The following is a 20,441-nucleotide window of genomic DNA, read 5'->3' as shown; positions in this document are numbered from 1 at the left end:
AAGGAAAATGAATTTATTTTATCCTAACTTGAAAGACAAAGTTAGCAATATGAACAAATTTATTTCCTAAGCTAAAATTGCTAAAAAGAATGCTATTGTAGGGGTTAGTTAAAACCTGCACAAAAGATAATTAGTTAGAAAAATCTGCATGTTTTGGTGGGCTTCTACAAGCCTAAAATTTTTGGTTTTCGGTTACAAGGAATTTTCTTACAACTCTTTGTTACAATAGCTCTACTCTGTGTGAAAACAGAAGTGCTATTTAACATAAAAGAGCAACATTATAGACAATAGCGTTAAAGTATCAATTTGCGAAGGTGCTAAATTGAGAAGAAAAATGCAAGAGAATGACCTGTGTGTCAATTAAAACATTCAAAAGTTAGTAGTCTTCAAAATGATTGCTCTTCGATTCACGTCGGGTTCACCAAATGATGTCATGGAAATGGGGACAAGGCAACAACAAAGTTCAATGTTAATAAGTTAGTTTCAACCATAAAAACAAAACAAAGAACTAAAAACCATTCCAAACATATCAAGAGAGATTTCAAAAAGCATGAAAGAAGTTTAACAAAATAAAAGAAAGGAGAAGAGCCTCCCTAAGATGCTTCCATGATGTCTTTTGATGCTTCTCCCTTGTTTCTCTCCTCTCCAAGTCCCAAATGAGTGTAGCTCTCAGCTTTTAGCACTAGCCACGGATGTCATATGGAGATTCAAGATGGTTGAATATGATAAGCAAATACTATGCAAGAGTAGATAGTGATGCTATGAAAAAGCTCTATGCTAATGCCAGTATAACAACAATACTCTAAAATGCTTCCTTTTGCTTGAGGAGAAGGGTTCTATTTATAGAAGAAATGGGGAAATGAAGGGTTAAGATTGAATGGTTTAATCAAGGGCCAAGTTTGAAAGTTGGGGATCCATGTGCACAATTGGCACCAATAAAATGGTGACAAGTGTCAACATAGGATTGGGTTGAGAGAAGAGGTTGGAGGCATTAAAGGCCTGAGAAGACCTCATGGTTATCTAGAAGGTAAGGGTCAAGTCTAAATTAAGATTACCCATTGGATTAAGAGTTAATCCAAGGATAAACCTTTGTGCAAATGTTTAAGAGATAATCATGGTCAAAGCATTAATGGCCTGATGAGACCTTTGGGTTGGGTAGAGGTTGAGTCAAAACAAATGTTTTAACCATGTGGGAGGGTTGAATTAACCATTAATGGTTATTGGAGACTTTGGGGATTAAGTGGTTGAAGGTTGAAAGCCTTCAATGGTTATCAAAGACTTTGAGCCATTTAGTGGTTGAAGGTTGGAAGCTTTCAAAGGTTATCCAAGACTTTTAGGCTTTGAGAAGTGACTCCATTTTGCTTAGGAATGTGACAATAATTAGGGGATGGATTAAGCTAATTAGGAAGGGGTTAGAAGAATCTAGAAGGGGATTAGATTTTGCAAGTGGATTTGGTGGGTGAGGGAAAATAGGATTTTATTAAAATAAAAATTCATTTATTTCAATAAATGTGTGCAAGTTGTATTTGGATAAATATTCAAATAAATATTAATTTATTTAAATGAGAAAAAGGAAGATAAAGCATTAAAATGCTTGAAGACTTTGAGGGGAACCATTAAAGGCTTGAAGACTTTAAGGAAAACCATTAAAGTCTTAAGAAGACTATAGAAGGAAGCCATCAAGTTTGAAGACTTTAAAGCCATCAAGTTTGAATACTTTAAGGGAAACCATTAAAGGCTTCAAGTGGGTGAGGATAAATAGGATTTTAAATAAATAATTTATTTAAAATAGTTGTGCAACTTGCTTTTGTAGGAAAATACAAGTGGGTGGAGGATAAAGGTGATTTAAATAAATGATTTATTTAAAATAGTTGTGCAACTTGCTTTTGTAGGAAAATACAAGTGGGTGGAGGATAAAGGTGATTTAAATAAATGATTTATTTATTTAAATGTGAGAGGTGGGATTTTGGGGGATTTAAATAAATATTAATTTATTTAAATGTGAGAGAAGATTTAATTAAACAAATATGATTTATTTATTTAATTAATGGTCTGAATTTGGTTAAGTGAATTAAATCAAATAAATTGAATAATTTATTTAATTAATAGGAGAAGAGGGTTAAGATGAATTAATTAAATATATTAATTTAATTAATTATTAATTGATGGTTAAATAATCAAATAAATATTAAATATTCATTTAATTAAGTGGACAGATTTATGTGACTACATTTAGTATATCTTGTATTTTTTTGAATTCAAAGTGTACTATTCTATTTTAACATGTTACAAAATTTATACCTCAGGCGTCGAAGTTGCAGCTGTGGTAACTGGGGGAGGTGTATGGGATACCGTTGCTGCATCCTGAAATGCATATTATTTGTCTCAATTTAAATCGATGTATAAATGAAAATTCATTTATGTAATTACAAAATTAAAGTGACTGATAAATAAAATGTTATGAATTCAAATCAACACACCTGTGTCTGTGGCTCATGGGCAAACACCATGTCCATCAACTCATTTGTCAGCATGACATCCTCAACCGTGTGAGCATGACATCTACAACCGCAAATCGTGCATAGATGATATGAGTATCCATCTACACCGGCTGCATCATCTATCCCTGAGCATATCCCCGAGCAACTGACACACATATGCTTGATGGGCTCTCTGTCGCCCTCTAACGGCTCATCATCCAATACAATAGGGTGTGCTAATGATGTCCCATGCTGGATGATGGCACCAGTCAATGTTGTGGCCGCCTGAAGAGTCTGTAGCTCCGTCGACTCTTTCAGCTCTAATGGGACAGCCTGATGCACCTTGGGTTTGGGTGCTAGGGGGCGGCGACTCTCCGCGGCTAATCGCCTATGGGCTCCAAGTCTATCTTGGGCAGAGCCACCACCTCTACCATGAAACTCTCTCATGTCAAAATAATTTGGGCGCACATTGAGCACAAACTCATAATATATTTTTCTCAAAAAATATAATGGCACCTCATAATTATTACAAGGTGGATCATCAAAGACCATCCACCACCTTTGCCAAAAAAGATTCTTCATCTGCACATTGGTACACCAATGTATGGGAAACCTCTTTGCATTAGGAGGTAATGACTGACCAGTTTTGGGGTCAACAAAAAGGGCACATATTTGTTGTTTAGAAATATTTTTGTTTTTAACTCCATCGTATGATAGCCCATTGGCATAGAATTGACGACACCTATCCCTAAAGCTTCCCCATTTGGTAATTTCAATGGAAACAACTATGGCACCACTAGCTAATGTTTCTAGGGTAGTGGCGAGGGATTTATGATGGTCAAGTTCAGAAGTTTTCAATTTTACAATCAGTCTATTGATTTTGGATGTATTTTGCCCTAACTGATTAATTAATTCTTCCTGTGTTTCGGCTGTGCGGTCAAAAGGAGGAATTGGGGGTTGTTCTTGTGTGTTTTCAGGAGGTGCATTTGGTTGTTCTTGTGGGTTTTCAGGAGGTGCATTTGGTTGTTCTTGTTCTGGATTAGAAGAATCTGGTTTTTGAAACAAAAATGAAAAAACCTAATCAAAATTAATGAAATTAAATTCAAAATGTAAAACAAATTGCATAAACTAGAAAGAAAGACAAAAAAAATAAAATGAACCTTGATCCATAGCCTGAGGACAAATTTCGCACCCCGTTCGCGGTTTAGCTTTAAAAATGGGAAAAAAAGAGTAAAAAATGCGCTTTCGAGTAAATGAGGACCCAGTTTTTTTTTAAAACTTTTTTCATCAAGCATCGCGTACGTGGTTTTACTAGGATTATTAGCGCATACGCGCTCATTTTCCTATAAGCAACGCGTACGCACTAATTTTCCTAGGCGTAGCGCGTACGCGCTCAGTTTCCTAAGCTTAGCGCGTATGCGCTACCTTTTCTAGGCTCGGGAAGAACAAACCTAAGCGCGTACATGGGAATTTGAAATTTTAAAACCGCGTACGCGTTGCCTATTTTTCCAAGTTTTTTTTGGGTGGTGTCCACTTTTCTGACCACCATCTTTGTGCATACGCCCACATACACATGAGAACCCAACAAGAGCTCACACACAACTAGAAACACACTTGAGAATGATCACTCTCTACCAGGGGTATCTTACATTCCCTAAAAATTACAATAAGGCCTAAGAGGCACTTTTCATCCTCTACAAATTGCTTGAGTTGATTCAAATTAAACCTTCCAAAATGCCACACAAGGCACCGAAGTAACGAGCTAAGCAATCGAATCACAACAACAAGAAATTACACAATTATGTGTCAAGAATTGACCATCACATGGGAAAGAACATAAACAATAGATCCCACTATTGTAATATTGGATTTAATTTTTTATCAAAAGACCAAGGCAAAACTCAATGAAACAACATTTTTTGGAACAAACAACAACACTAAATATGCAACAATGACATATCGCACTTGCTCCATAATGTGCACACAAGTATCGAGGGAGACACGATGACACACAAGAATGAAAACAAGAACAACCTCACTATTGCATATGTAAGGTGGCACCAAAAAAAGATTTAACAATCGTGGGACACTTCAACCATGATTAATTGACAAGGGAGAGAGAACAAGACCCAAAGGATGGTCATGTACAAATCCATGACTGTGTTCTCTAGAAAAACAATACAATGATGAGATGAGGGAATAATCAACCTCCAATCAACACCCAAAAACATACTTTAAAATACCTTACAACACACTCAGAAGGCTAATAGGTCAATGAAGGATGCCTAGGAGCCAACATTTCTCAACTAGACGATGATACTGTCAATTTTTTAGACAAGGAGTGTGAAGGGGGAATAATCACCTCCATTCCACTCAAAAAATAACTTAGTCAACTTTGAACACAATTTAAAATATACAAGAGGTTTCCTAACCAAGAATATTAAACTCTCCATAAAATGGAAGCACAATAGGTCACTCCTACGTGATGACACGTTTTCTAAAGAAAGGAGATGCCTTAATTATTTATGTATGACACTCATTGATAAAATGACATCATGGAAAGACTCTTGGGGGGGTACAATTTTCTTATTCAAATTTTGCTTGAGAAATGGTCAAAAAATACACTCCAACAATGAAACGACAAAAATGGGCATTATAAGGACAATTGCACTCAAACGGTGTAGTCCAAGTTCGGCTCTAGAGTCCTAACTTGGTTCTAGAGTCCTCTACTAGTGTTTTAGTACTAATAAGAATTGTAGTCCTTACGAAGCACTGGTGTTCAAACCAATTAGAAAACCCAAGCTAGGGTAGGGTCCCTAGGACATGCCAAACAACTAGAACAACCCTAGATGAATCTCATAAAAAATGAGCCCTAAAATGAAAATGACATAAGGAGAAATGGAGAATTATATCTCTCGGGCACACAACACCACCTATAAGTGATGAAGAAGGTGGGGATGTGTATTAGGACCTCACTAATTCTCCTAAATGTTGCCTTAAGGAAAAATACTCGAGGAAAAATTACTGACAACACTATTTCCTTTTACAAGACCTCACAAGAGGCTCCAGAATGGCCTAAAATGATACAACACTCTCAAAATAAGAATCTAGAAATATGAGATTGCATGAGAAGTTATAAACATCACTCAAGACTCAACCAAATCACATTACATTCATTTAAAGCCCAATGGAATATTAGTACGCTCATTTTATCTTGTCCACACTTAAATAATAAAATAATCCATAATGCAATTGTGTTTGGTTCTAATACCAAGTCACATAGCCAAATTCATAATCACTATCATCAAACCATGTCAATTACACTTTGCCTCAATGATGGGTCCAATATAAGAACATTACAATTACATCAGTGAGAACATAAATGTCCTTTAGTTATACAATTTGTACTATAAATCAAACTAACTAAAGTACATATATTGAATCCATGAATAAGATGGCCAATGATCAATCTCAATCCATGATCCTCTGGTCCCCAATAGTGGTTTCCACACCACCCAACCTTGTGTAATAAAAATATCATCTCCCACTATGCTATGAGATATTCACAATGCCCAAACACAGACACAATGCACATGCATAGAAGGGCATACACACATCCAAGCACAAAGAATACATATCATCCATGTATGTAATGAAGTCAGCACTGACAAGAAATAATTACATCAAGTTTCACATGCTACTTGAACTAATCTAGGGCTAGATGTTATAGAGCTAGTTAGGGAGTGCCATAATGTATGCTCGTGGGAATGGAATCACATGAAACCTAATACTTCTTTAATATAAGAAATGATACTTGATCTTACAATTCCAACACTTACATTAGCGAGAAAGTCTTCCCAAGTCATCTTAGTCTATACAAGCACTCAAGGCTTTAGAGAGGCATTCCATTATCTTTCTCAATTAATTACCTATATTTCTTTAAGCATTTCACTCTTGTCTTTCCTCTTTCTCTAGTAAAAAAATAACAACATAAACCTATAAAAATTCCTTCCATTACATCATGTATCCCATGTCTTCTATATATAGACTTAAGAAGGCATAGAAAAACACCAAAAGTATTACCATGGGTTGACAAGGTCTCAAAATATCATGGTATGATTTATGATAACCCTCACATGTGTGGATACATCCTTGTAGTATCATAAAGTGTATCCCTATATAATTTCATGCTCACATAGGCCACACTTTAGCATTTTGGCCTTTTGTGATCTAATTATGTCTGATTTTGCTCACACAAGTACCAAATATACAATCCTCATTTTTACCTTGCCATGTGGTTTTTATTTCAACCCTAATAGGTTCGAGAAGGTTACCCAAGTGCCCTTTTCCAACCTAAAGGGGCCCAATTTTGGACCCTTCAATAGTCAAAAAATGTAGGTGAGAATTCCTTTCCTGTGTTGGCCTAGTTCAAAAATTCAAACATGTTTCATGAGGTTAGGTATGAAAGAAAGTCTTACCCCCTCATTTGAGATACTTCCATCACCTCTTAATTTTAAATTCAATTTCTATCAAGAAAATTCAAGTGAGCAAGCAATCAAGCATTATCAAAACAGTGAAGGAGAGGTTAAGTATTCAAATTTAAGGCATTTAAGATGGCATCCTTTATCAAGTTGTTATAAAGACAAATCTACATTCCTTCATGACAATATCAACCTTTGTATGAAGACTTAAAAACAAGACTCGTCAAGGTATAACATTCCAATTTTAGCATTTCAATTTTAAATCTATTTTTTGACCTTTTTAAGGTATGCTTTCAATTTCAATTTCAATTCAATTATAGGGTTAATTCCAAACCCAAGGTTTGACCTCTAAGCAAACCCCTATCAACAACATAGTTTTCCTTCTAGTGTGTGCAAGTGACAAATTCAAAAGACAACAATCATATATTTGGAAAGAGAAGACAAAGACACATAGATCTAGCTTTTACGGAGGCGGAAATTGGAGGACAAGGTCACCCAAGGTTAATTTGTCTGACACTTTTCTTACAAAAATTTAAAGAAACATCCAAAATAGCATCCTGATCTCGAAATGACATTTGTTGTTCGTATCCAAGCTCCTAAACAAGGGCGCTCCGAGAAAATTTATCTAGCTTTTTCAAGTCAAAATTTTACACACAAGTTCCTCTCTACTTCCTCTTTCTAGATCTATACATTATATCTGCAAGTTTGATTTGAGACTGTCTATGCATGCTGATTACTATCAGTTTCACATCTTTAACCCTAGATCTTGCATTCAATTTACACCTTTCCATAGCTCATTTCAACCACAATTCAAGGAAAACTAAATTTGCCTTGTGCTTAGTCCTTTTCAATTAGATTTGTGATTGAGCCAAGTGGATCCATTCTCCTTCTAAATGTAGTCATGCATAAACTTGTGAACCCTATTTTCACCATTACAATCCCAAAATAGAAAATAGCTCTTAAAAAACTATCATTGTCCTCCATTACTTAAGTTGATACATGTAACTCCCAATAACTCCCCCATGAAGCTCTAATTATATCCCATGTCTAACTTATAATATTAAATTCTCTCATAATTCTACTATGTAACCCCCTCACAATGAATTTACAAGTGATTAATGTCTCTTACACCACTATCTTTGGCATAGATTCTCCTACACATACTTCTTAACATGATATTCTTTTATACACTTTTTTACCCACTTAATACCAATAATTACACATGACATAATGGTCAAGGCATAAATTCAAACATCTCATTTTATTAGGGAACATAAAATAACTAAAAAACTAAATAATTTAAAAATTAGTACGTTCAAGGTGTATGACACCTTATCCCAACAATGCAACTATCAATAATAATTTGGGAATCCCCTTCAATTTATAGAGAATCACATTTGGAAAATTTTACAATCTTTAGTCAATAGAGTAATGCAAATACTTCAAATTCATTCTTCTATTTATACCAGAGAAAGAAATAAATTCCTTAATAAATGATCCCTTCAGGGTTGAATAATAACCTTTTTCTATAATAAGATCAAGTTTTCGTTTAGATGCACCACTAAAACTCAACTAAATAAAATCATCCTTGAGAGGAACTCATTTGAACTTGCCTATTTTTCCAATTTTATTATATATTAACAATGGGAGGGAGAACTCAAACATAATACAGAAGAATACTTTTTCCTTAGGGAGAGTGATTCTTTAGAATCTTCTAATGCAAAAGACACATAAGAAGAGATAGAAGTGTTAATCTTGCTTCAACAATATTCCTAGTATAATTCAACATTTTTAAAATGTGTTGATTTTTTTTAGCCAAAGATCTCATTAGTGTAGATACAAGTAATTCTCCAAATGGATAAAATTTAATCAAAGAATCTAGGCTAGTTGCATAAATGATCTCTTAAACTACACATAAAAAAAGACCCAAACCATGTATACAGATAAATGAGTGATTGTGTATTTTGTTGAGAATAATCATAGAGAAGCAATAAATGATCTTCATAATACTCCTCCTTGTGGAATAGATAACATGTTGAAGGACCATTAGAACTCTTCTTGATTTATCATCATACTCAAAAAAATTAAACACCATCCAAAGATACAAAAGCATTACTCTTCAAAGTTGTTGGTTAACAGATTTGTCACCTAACTCTATATTCTCACGTCCACGAAGATGAAAAATGTAACCACAGTTGAACCAGTCTAACAAACTATTAACTAATTGATTCTCTGCTTATTTTACAAGGTGGTAGCTACCTTCTAATGATTGTCAATGAATAAGTAAACAACTCATATGCTTTTAACTAGAAAGCAAATAAGGAAAGAGCTTTTAACCAAAAAGCTTTGTAAAGCCATTCATAATACTAACTACTAATTTTAGGATTTTTCAAATTTTTAAATAAAAGCTACTATGAAACACCATTCAGAGATAATATTCCATAGCAACTGAAGTTACAAATCATCCACCACTTCAATATAAATTCACCAACTGACATACATTTCAAATAACAGAATAAAGAATTCATGCACCATAATTCAAAGATTACGAATATATGAAAGCCACCAGTAGTTCTTCTATATTAAAATAGTAGATAACCACATGCATTAAAGCTTTTTTTTTATGAGAAAAACAAAGTTTTCCCAAAAGATCCCTTCAAATAACTGATCTATCTATTTATAGCTACTATCCTTTTGTCTTTTTTGTTTCTGAGAAACGGTTACTAAAGATGATGGTCTTGAAGATGATTGTTTCAAAATAAAAACTCTATAGAGAAACACCAAAATATAAACCGCCCCACAACAAATAAGATTATAAGATCACCAGGTTTAGACTCCATCATTAGCTATTAGGTTCTGCTCCCCAATCCATCTATCAATTTCATCTTCCTTTTCCTCTCCTTCAATTAACGTCAACAAGATATATTCGAATTCTTCCCAATCAAAAATAGTAGCTTAGAAAAAGTTTGACAAATTCAACATAATATTCCATTGCACTAGGTTGGCATCAGGCTGCATTACGAGACCTCTTCTAGTTGGGAGCACCATCTCGCCGAAGCTAATTATCTAGGTTTCTTCTTGCTGCTAGCTTGTTTTGCAAGCGTTGTTCATGGTTTTCATCTTGTTCTGCAATCTTATCTAATATGGTGACGGCCCTTCTATATTTACTGAAATCAGTTTGTGCTTTCCATGCAAAAGACCAAAACTGTTGGACTATATCCTCATGCTCTTTCTTTGGCCAATTCAAATCTGGGTTATGAAAAGGCAGTTCATTGTCATGAGGCAAGACCATTCTAATACATGCAAGAAATAACAACAATTTTCTCCTTTAGCTATCTTTAATGTTTTCTGTAAGAATGACAACATCAAATGAAGTAACGCATGTCGCCATGCTTTTTCGTATTCGGATTGCTTAAAGTCCATTAATGATAGTACTTCACAAATCTTCCCTTGATTTGTTCCCTAAAAATAATGCATGGCGTGGAAATCGACGAGGTGGAAGGAAGAACAACAAGAGACTGTTATTCTTATCAATTTGACAGTCCCATTCAATTTCGTCGGCGCCCAAGAAAAACCTATCCGTACCGTCACTCGTGCTACCACCCTCAGGTACCTAAACCACTTGAAAAAATTTCACCAAATGTCCTTACTTGGAACCGATATTGTCCTTTAAATTTATCGATAGAGCGAGACATTCACCACAACACAAAGAGTGTCGGGAAGTCGGTAGGTCGGGAAACTTCACAACCATGGAACTCCTTTCCAAAATGACCACAAGTCTAACTTCTCAAGGCTGACAACATTATGTAGACTTCCCCAAGTTGGTCAGGTGATCAGGCAATTCTAAAAGTTAAGAATCCCGTGACAGAAGTTAGGAAATTCAGGAAGACCGCAACAAGGGCGAATGAGAGAAATAGTAGAGGGAAGCGGTCTTCCAAAGTTTAAAAATTTTATAGGTAACAAAAGGAAACTTCTTGTTCTAAATTAGTGAAGAAGGCCATTTCTCTAAGAGAGAAAGGTATGAACTAGATATAAATTAATAACCATATTCAAGAAGGTAATAACATTGTGTTAGGACCCGGAGGCAACTGAGAGGGGGGGTGAATCAGTTGTCTATTAATTTCAACCCAAATATAACTTAATCAGACTTGATACTTAATACCGATAAACCAAACTTAATGCCAGTTAACAGATTAACAGTTAATATCAATACCGATGAAACTTAATGCATATAACAAAAAGAGAAACAACATCCACAACACATAACACAGAGATTTGTACATGGAAGCCCTATAAGGGGAAAAACCATGGTGGGAAACCTTACCCACAATCAGATGATACTACTGCAGATAGTATGTGTATACAAATGGGGTTTTGCACATGCAAAAAGGCCAACCGCCTAGAGCTCACTGCTCAATCACAAAATAGGAGTCACACTGACTACAATTGGATGGTTAAATACAATGATAATGTACTACTCAAAGTAGCATCTCCAATGTTGGATTCAGTACCGGTTAAGCTTTCATAATCTCCTTCAAACCTTCCCTATGGTCTGCTCATGATCTTCAATATTCGCACATACCATGTTACAATGTCATAACCTTACATACCACATATGACATCTCACAATTGAGATCTTACATATATACCAAAACCTAAGATCAAATGTGTAGGTTGGCTAATAAAGAATATTACAATTAAATCAATTACAGATAATTCAAGATGCGATGCATCATGTCGGCTTAATGCAATTACAACGATATCCAATTGATTAAATCATCTCCATAACTTGTCGTGTTGGATCTAGAATAGATAATGCATGTCGGTCCATAACCTAGACCAATTTGCTGGTAACAACAAATATGTCAACTTGATTAGACCAATAACCAAAATACCAAAACCAAGTGTCCAAACCATGTCTTCGACATAACCAAGTGATCTCCAAATGATAACAAGTCATTCTCAGTGCCGGTGAACAATATATCGGTGACTATGCATAAGTCACTGAACTTGTCGGTGAATATAATGTACCGGTTCAACATAACCAAAGATCTCCATAAGGATAAGTGTTGATAAGTGTTGACATCAATGACAAAACCAATGCAACACATCCATAATAGCAATAATCTCCCCCTTTGGCATTGATGGCAACATAAGATGGAAAAACATCTAAGTGCCAAAATAGAATGCCAAAAACCAAAAACCAACAATCTCCAGAATAGATCAATACCAGAAATCAAAATACAAATGCAGAGAGTATATATCATTCCCCTAATGAATAATCTCTCCCCAAAGGATAATGTTTTTTTTTTCATAGATATCTCTCCCCCTTTGACATCAAATTCCAAAGCAATATAAATACCAGATAAAACCAATTCATATAACCAATCATTATAACCAACTACTCCCCCTGAGAAGTAGCTCTCCTTCATCAAAGCCGGAAAAAAGTTTTTTCTGTAAATTTTGTCGGTTTGATGCTAATCATGGAAAAAAGTTTTTTCTGTAAATTTTGTCGGTTTGATGCTAATCATCAACTGTCGAAGTCTCTACTGGTGAGGGTATAATCCCAAGCTCCTCTCTGAGATATTCAAAAGTTTCCTTAGGTGAAGGCTTAGTGAAGATATCTGCAATATTTGCAATCTACTTTTTAGTATTCATGTAAACTAAACTCACTTCTTTTGCTTCAACATTCTCTTTCAGAAAATTATATTTGATAGAAACATGTTTAGTTTTAGAGTGAAATACCGGATTCTTAGATATATCAATTGTTGTTGAATAGTAAATGATTATAGGTTCTTTGCATTTTACCATTATGTCCTTCAACATTTGCTTAATCCATAATACCTAAGTACAATTAGTTCCTGCTACAACATATTCTGATTATGATGTTGATAATGATGTACAACTCTGTTTATTACTCAACCATGAAATCAATCTGCTACCAAGAAAGAATGCCCCGCCGGTGGTGCTCTTTCTGTCATCTACGTCTCCTGCCCAATTAGCATCAATGTATGCACATAAAACAAAGTTTTCATCTTTAGGATACCATAAACCAAGATTTATTGTGCCTTGTAGATACCAAAAAATTCTTTTCACTGCTGATTCATGATTTTCTCTAGGATTACTCTAAAATATTGAAACAATACACATTGCATTCATTATATCAGGTCTTGTTTGTGTCAAATATAGTAAACCTTCAATCATAGATTTGTATCTTGTTGGATTAATAGGAGTTGAATCATCCTTCAATGTCAATTTATCAGTTGTAGTCATAGGAGTACTTACCGGTTTAGAGTTTTTCATACCAAATTTCTTTAGTAGTTTTTTAAGTACTTTGTTTGACATATGAATATACCTTTATCAATCTGTGAAATCTGCAATCCTAAAAAGAATTTTATCTCCCCAATCATAGACATTTCAAATTCTTCCTGCATCTTATTAGCAAAGTCTTTACACAATCCATCTTCTCCTCCAATAATGATGTCATCAACAAAAACTTCAATAACCAATATGTCTTCATTAGTCACTTTGAAATATAAGTTATTGTCAACATTACCTTTAGTGTAACCAAGCTTCAAAGGATATTTTTCCAATCTAGCATACCAAGCTTTAGGAGCTTGTTTCAATCCATATAAAGCTTTCCTTAATCTGCAAACCATATCTTTATCATTTGTCAATGAGAATCCATCAGGTGTTCAATGTAAACTTCCTCTTCAAGATCACAATTCAAAAATGCACATTTTACATCCATTTGATATACTTTATAGTTCTTGTGGGCTGCAAATGGAAGAAATAATCCGATTGCCTCAATTCTAGCTACCGGTGCAAAGGTTTCATTGTAATCAATTCCTTCTTTCTGTGAATATCTCTTACACACTAATCTTGCTTTGTTTCTGATTACCTTACCATCTTCATCAAGTTTATTTCTGAATACCCATTTAGTTCCAATTACATTTTTATCTTTAGGCTGGGGAACTAATGTCCATGTATTGTACTTTTCAATTTGTTTTAATTCATCTTCCATAGCTTTAATCCAATGTTTATCTTCACGTGCCTCAATAAAAGATGTTGGTTCAATTTGAGAAATTAAACATACCTCTTCATTTGCCAGTCTTCCTCTTGTCATAACTCCTTGATACTTATTCCCAATTATCTGACTTTCAGAGTGATTCAGTCTTACATACCTGGGTGTGTTCACTTGTTGTTGTTCTTCAGTCACTGTGGAATTCTCTAATGATGCCGGTATAAATGGATCCACATTCTGTACCGGTGCACTCTGTATAGGTTCATTTATGATCATCTCAACTGTCGGTTCAGAATCCATAGACCTTAAATTTCCTCTAAATTGTTCATCTATCTTCACATTTGCACTCTCAATGATTTTCTGCAATATTTTATTAAAACATCTATATGCTTTGCTCTTAGATGAATAACCAATAAATATTCCTTCATCACTTCTAGGATCAAATTTACCAATACACTCATCTCTCCTAATGTAGCATTTGCTTCCAAATATTTTGAAGTATTTAAGAGTAGGAATATTACCAAACCATAATTCATAAGGTGTCTTATCAGTTTCACCTTTGATGTGAACTCTGTTGAAAGTGTAAACGGTTGTATTCACTGCTTCTCTCCAGTACACATGAGGTAGATTTTCTTCTGATATCATGCTTCTAGTTGCATCTAGAATAGTTTTGTTCTTCCTTTCCACAGCTCCATTTTGTTGAGGTGTCTGGGGTGTTGATAGTTGTCTTTTAATTCCATTCACTTCACAAAATGTATTGAACTCCTTAGATGTAAATTCACCTCCTTGATCTGATCTTAAACATTTGATTTTCTTATCGATTTCATTCTCTACCAGTGCCTTGAATAATTTGAATTTCCCAAAAGCTTCTGATTTCTCCCTGAGAAAAGTAACCCAACACATTCTAGAATAATCATCAATGATTAGCATAAAGTATATATCTCCCTGTAGACTTCTTGTTCTTGCCGGACCACACAAGTCAATATGAATTAAATCAAGAACATTATTGGATTTCTCATAAATACACTTAAAAGTTATTCTAACTTGCTTTTCCATTTGACATTCCTTACATACTAGATTATGAGGTTTTACAATCTTAGGTAAATCCCTTACTTCCTTAGATGAACTAATCTATATAATGTAATCAAAATTCACATGACAGAGTCTTTTATGCCATAATCAACTTTCATCAATATGTGCAATCAAGCATGTATTTTCATTGTTATTCAAATGAGAGATATTACCTCTAGTCTGATTACCGGTTGCAATCTCCAAACCAGTTCTATTCATGATTTTGCATTTACCATTCTTGAATTGTAACTGAAATCCCTTTTCAAGTAATTGACCAACACTCAAAAGATTATGCTTCAAACCTTCAACATAATAAAAGTTGTCAGTATTGTGTTTACCATCAAAAGATATAGTACCTTTTCCTCTGATCAAACAAGCTTTGTCATCCCCAACTCTTACTAGACCTCTATTGTATTCCTGAAAAGATAAGAATTTACTTTTATCACCAGTCATATGATGTGAACATCCGGAATCTATAATCCATTCATCCTTTTCTTCAATTTTAGCTGTTAGGGCCTGCACTACCAATGGAATAGTAGGTGCTGGTTGATCTTCTTTTATTGCAACAAAAGCCCATCCATTGTCTGTCGATTCTTCATCAGAATCACTAGTAACTCCTTCATCAGCATAGTAACATGATTTGTCTCTATTTTTCTTAAATTTGTATCTTTGATATTCACGGTTAGGTTTATATGTTCTTTTAGCTTCTTCTCTTAATCTTGCATGTCTATCAGGACATCTACATGCCATATAACCAACTTTATTGCAGTTAAAGCATTTAAAGGGTGCTTTACCTTCATACTTACTACCAATAGGACCTTTAGGCATTTTCGTTTCAAATAGTGCTTCAAGTTCTTCCAATTCTTTATTTTCCTTCCTGATACCTTCAAGTTCTCTTGCATAAAGTTCTTTCCAATTAGATTTATCAGATGATGATGATGCTTTGAAGGCTAAAATTGTTTTAATTGTAGCAATAGGACCAAATTCCTCAAGCTCAAATGCTGAAACTTTTCCAACCAAGGTATCTCTAGATACTGATGTATTAGGCATTGTTCTTAACTCATTAATAGCAGTTACTTTAATTTTGTATGCCGGTGGCAATGCTCTCAAAACTTTAGAAACAATTTCATCTTCACTCAAGGAACCTCCACAGCATTGTATTCCCAAAACAATTTCATTAACCCTTTCCATAAAAGCAAAAATTCTTTCATCTTCTTCCATTTTTAGATTTTCATACCTGACCCGGAAGCATTCCAGTTTTGCAATTTTGATAGTGGTGTCTCCTTCATTCAATGTCTCCAACTTATCCCAAATAGCTTTAGCAATAGATTAGTCTAATAATCCCATGATTTTCTGATTTGACAAGGCACTCAAGAGTGCTTCTCTTACTCTGCAATCATTCTCTTGATCCTTACCCAATGTTGGTGGATTAGGTTGATTCAGTGTAGGACCAACATAGCCATTCTTTGTAACACCCCATATGTATTTTCCAATGCAATTCAGATGTGTCTCCGTTCTTATCTTCCATATACCATAGTTAGTTCCATCAAGTTTTAGACTGTCCTTCCTGAAAAAGTTAGTTACCATAGAATCTCCTCAAGCTGTTAAACTTTTGCAAAAAGAGGACTAAGCTCTGATACCAATTGTTAGGACCTAGAGACAACTGAGAGGGGGGGTGAATCAATTTTCTATTAATTTCAACCCACATATAACTTAATCAAACTTGATACTTAATATCGGTAAACCAAACTTAATGTCGGTTAACAGATTAACAGTTAATATCAATACCGGTGAAACTTAATGCATATAACATAAAGAGAAACAACATCCACAACACATAACACAGAGATTTGTATGTGGAAACCCTATAAGGGGAAAAACCACGATGGGAAACCTTACCCACAATCAGATGATACTACTGCAGATAGTATGTGTATACAAATGGGGTTCTACACATGCAGAAAGGCCAACCGCCTAGAGCTCATTGCTCAATCACAAAATGGGAGTCACATTGACTACAATTGGATGGTTAAATCCAATGATATTGTACTGCTCAAAGTAGCATCTCCAATGCTGGATTCAGTACCGGTTAAGCTCTTATAATCTCCTTCAAACCTTCCCTATGGTCTGCTCATATGATCTTCAATATTCGCACATACCATGTTACAATGTCATAACCTTACATACCACATGACATCTCACAATTGAGATCTTACATATATACCAAAACCTAAGACCAAATGTGTAGGTCGGCTAATAAAGAATATTACAATTAAATCAATTACAAATAATTCAAGATGTGATGCATCATGTCAACTTAATGCAATTACAACAATATCCAATTGATTAAGTCATCTCCATAATGTGTCGTGCTGGATCTGGAATAGATAATGCATGTCGGTCCATAACCTAGACCAATTTGCTGGTAACAGCAAATATGTCAACCCGATTAGACCAATAACCAAAATACCAAAACCAAGTGTCCAAACCATGTCTTCGACATAACCAAGTGATCTCCAGATGATAACAAGTCATTCTTAGTGTCAGTGAACAATATACTGATGACTATGCATAAGTCACTGAACTTGCAGGTGAACATAATGTGTTGGTTCAACATAACCAAAGATCTCCATAAGGATAAGTATTGATAAGTGTTGACATCAATGACAAAACCAATGCAACACATCCATAATACCAATGCATTGAGGGTTTACCAATGGTTCTTTACCTAAAACCCCAATCTTTAGAAAGAAAAACTTGCACCAACTCCATACCAAGGAAAAAATTTAGAGGATGGAAACTTTGCTATAAGTCTATCCAAATCTTTGACTTGCCCTATCAACCAGATTTTAGGATTTATAATTTGGAATATCTTTATTGTTGGGATTAAGGTGTCTAGGCCTTTGATTCCTAACATTAATTAATTGATTATTTGGTGAATATTTATTTATCCTAATGTTGTTAATTTCCTAAGTTTTCACTTACTTTGTGGGTCCTCTTGTTGATATGGCATCCATGGAAGGTTATGAGATATGGCAAGATCCTTATTTTTAAGGAAATTGGTGCCTACCCTTGGAGGTCCTAATTTTTAGGATGTTGAAGTCAAATGTTTTTATATTTGTTATAAAATTGATTTGACAATCTCTTGTGTTGATCTAAGAGTCTTAATTAGTATTTTTATATTGAAACTAGAGAGGAATTAGCAACTTCTTGATGTATCTATTTTAGGCACCCATGATATGGATAAGATTTGGATGTCAAGATTCCTTTTCTCAGAGTTGGATGCCCAATATGAGGATATGCTTTGTTTGGATTAGAAAGTTGAGCTTTGAGCCTATAAATGTTGAGCTTTTACAATTTTTTTCTTTTCAAAAGATTGAGGGTTCTTTTTTGGGCACCTAGCTTGCACATCTTTATATTTGTTGTATTTAGTTCTTTATGTATGATGAGTTAATTATTTATGATCTTTTGTTATGCTGATCAAATTATTCAAAGTTTTTGAAGAAACTAAAGAGCATAAGATTTGATATTGTATTGTAATTTCTTCATTATTTAATGATACAATTGAGATGGGTGTTTAGAGTGTAAGTTTTTTCCTGAAAGGGTTTTGCCACATAAATCACATTATTATGGTTTCAATTTTTTACTATTTAAAAATGAGTTTTGTATGTGCATCTTTCTACTTCTATAATTGATAAAGGGTTTGAATACTTATTTGCAATACTCTCCTCTATTAGATTGGTGTAGGGAGTTCTTTTCATGTACTCAGCTTCCTTTCATTTATAAGATAAAAGGAATTTATGGATACAGTAGAACATTTTAGAGGTAGCATAGTAGAAACCAAATAAGACACTTCTACAAAATTAATATATTTAATTTTTTAAACTTGACACCAAGATTGCTCCTAGTAACACAAAAGTTTAAACTAGCTTAGTGTTATGTGATGAATTTTATAATTTTATATTTTAAAGTAAAATACTCCTTGAATTTCAAGATGGAAAATCATCCAATTTCATGAATGAGAAATTTCTACCCTCATCATTACTCTTCCAAATAAACTCCCTACATGTTCCTTTTGACAATTTTAACACTAGCAATAAATATTTAGGAATGACTTAAATAATCACTTTGATCATAGTTTTTATTATTGAAGATAAAAAGGGTGGTTTTGAAAGAGTTTCTACCCTCTTACATGCTAAAGTGGAAGAAATGGCAAGACAAGATCCTAGCAACAACCAAAGTATAGCAAGAAAATAAAAATATCGAACAACAAAGAGGTAACCCTGCTACTAGCAAGAAGGGTAACAAAGAAATAGCAATGAAAATCCCAAAATCCATAAACAACATAGGAACCACATAGATATTAGAGTTGTTTGTAAACCATAGTTTCTTCTCATTCTCTTGGAGGAAATCCAAGTGTTTTCCATGAACTATTTAGTCTCCTACTTCGTAATTTCAATACTTCTAGCCTTATAGCTCTTTGTTCTAGAATTGGGGCCAACACTCCACTAAGTCACAAGGGATCTCATTTTATCCTGTATCATTTTGATACTCACAGAACTCTTTTTATATTTATTCTACTTACATCTAATACCCTTCTTAAATTAGTCTTAACTTCCTAAATATATTTTCTAGACTGAATATATTCTCAACCTACATGGTATTTTCTACTTTAGATTTGTTATTTTCCTCTAGGTAACTCTATTGCTTGAAATTGACCTACTCCATTTCTATCAGGATGAGCACCTCACCATCAATTTCTTATCTAGCAAGGAGGTTTTATTAATCACTTTATTAAATGAAATTATTTTAGCATTTTGTGTTGTGACAGAGACTCTTTATACATCTCAACCTATTTCTCAACCGATGTGATCATCATAAAAGCCACAACCTCAATGGAGGATGAAATGAAATATATGTCCAAAAATTCAATATAGAGATTGGAACCTAACCCTCTTACCTCCATTAAAATTGGACCTATCATCACCAACATCCTCGACTTCATAGTTTTACACTTCCCTTGGTGCTTGTGTTTAGACGTGACCTTTTCTTCTTCTTACAAGAAGAATTCGTCCTCCACCACTTTTTTCTTCTCTCTAGACTTGGACTTGTCTCTTCTATAGCCATATCCACCATCAGACTTCACCCCTTTCTCACTTCTGTGGTTATCCTCAATAAGGTGGGTTATTCCTAGGTTGAGAGTTCCTTAATATAGGTCTTTTTTGGAATAATAATTTCTTGAGACAAAGACTTGTACTTTTTACAAGGGAGCAAAGGAACTAATCATAGTTATTCTACTTACTACATTTGTCCATTTCCCCCTCCATGCAAATAATATATCTTGAATCCTTTCTAACAACCCCTACCAAACTAGAGAGCATATTG

The sequence above is a fragment of the Cryptomeria japonica genome, chromosome 8, assembly GCF_030272615.1.
Source record: "Cryptomeria japonica chromosome 8, Sugi_1.0, whole genome shotgun sequence".
In the NCBI taxonomy this organism is placed as follows: domain Eukaryota; kingdom Viridiplantae; phylum Streptophyta; class Pinopsida; order Cupressales; family Cupressaceae; genus Cryptomeria; species Cryptomeria japonica.
The sequence above is the reverse complement of the archived record's forward strand: the minus strand, read 5'-3'. Positions refer to the sequence as shown.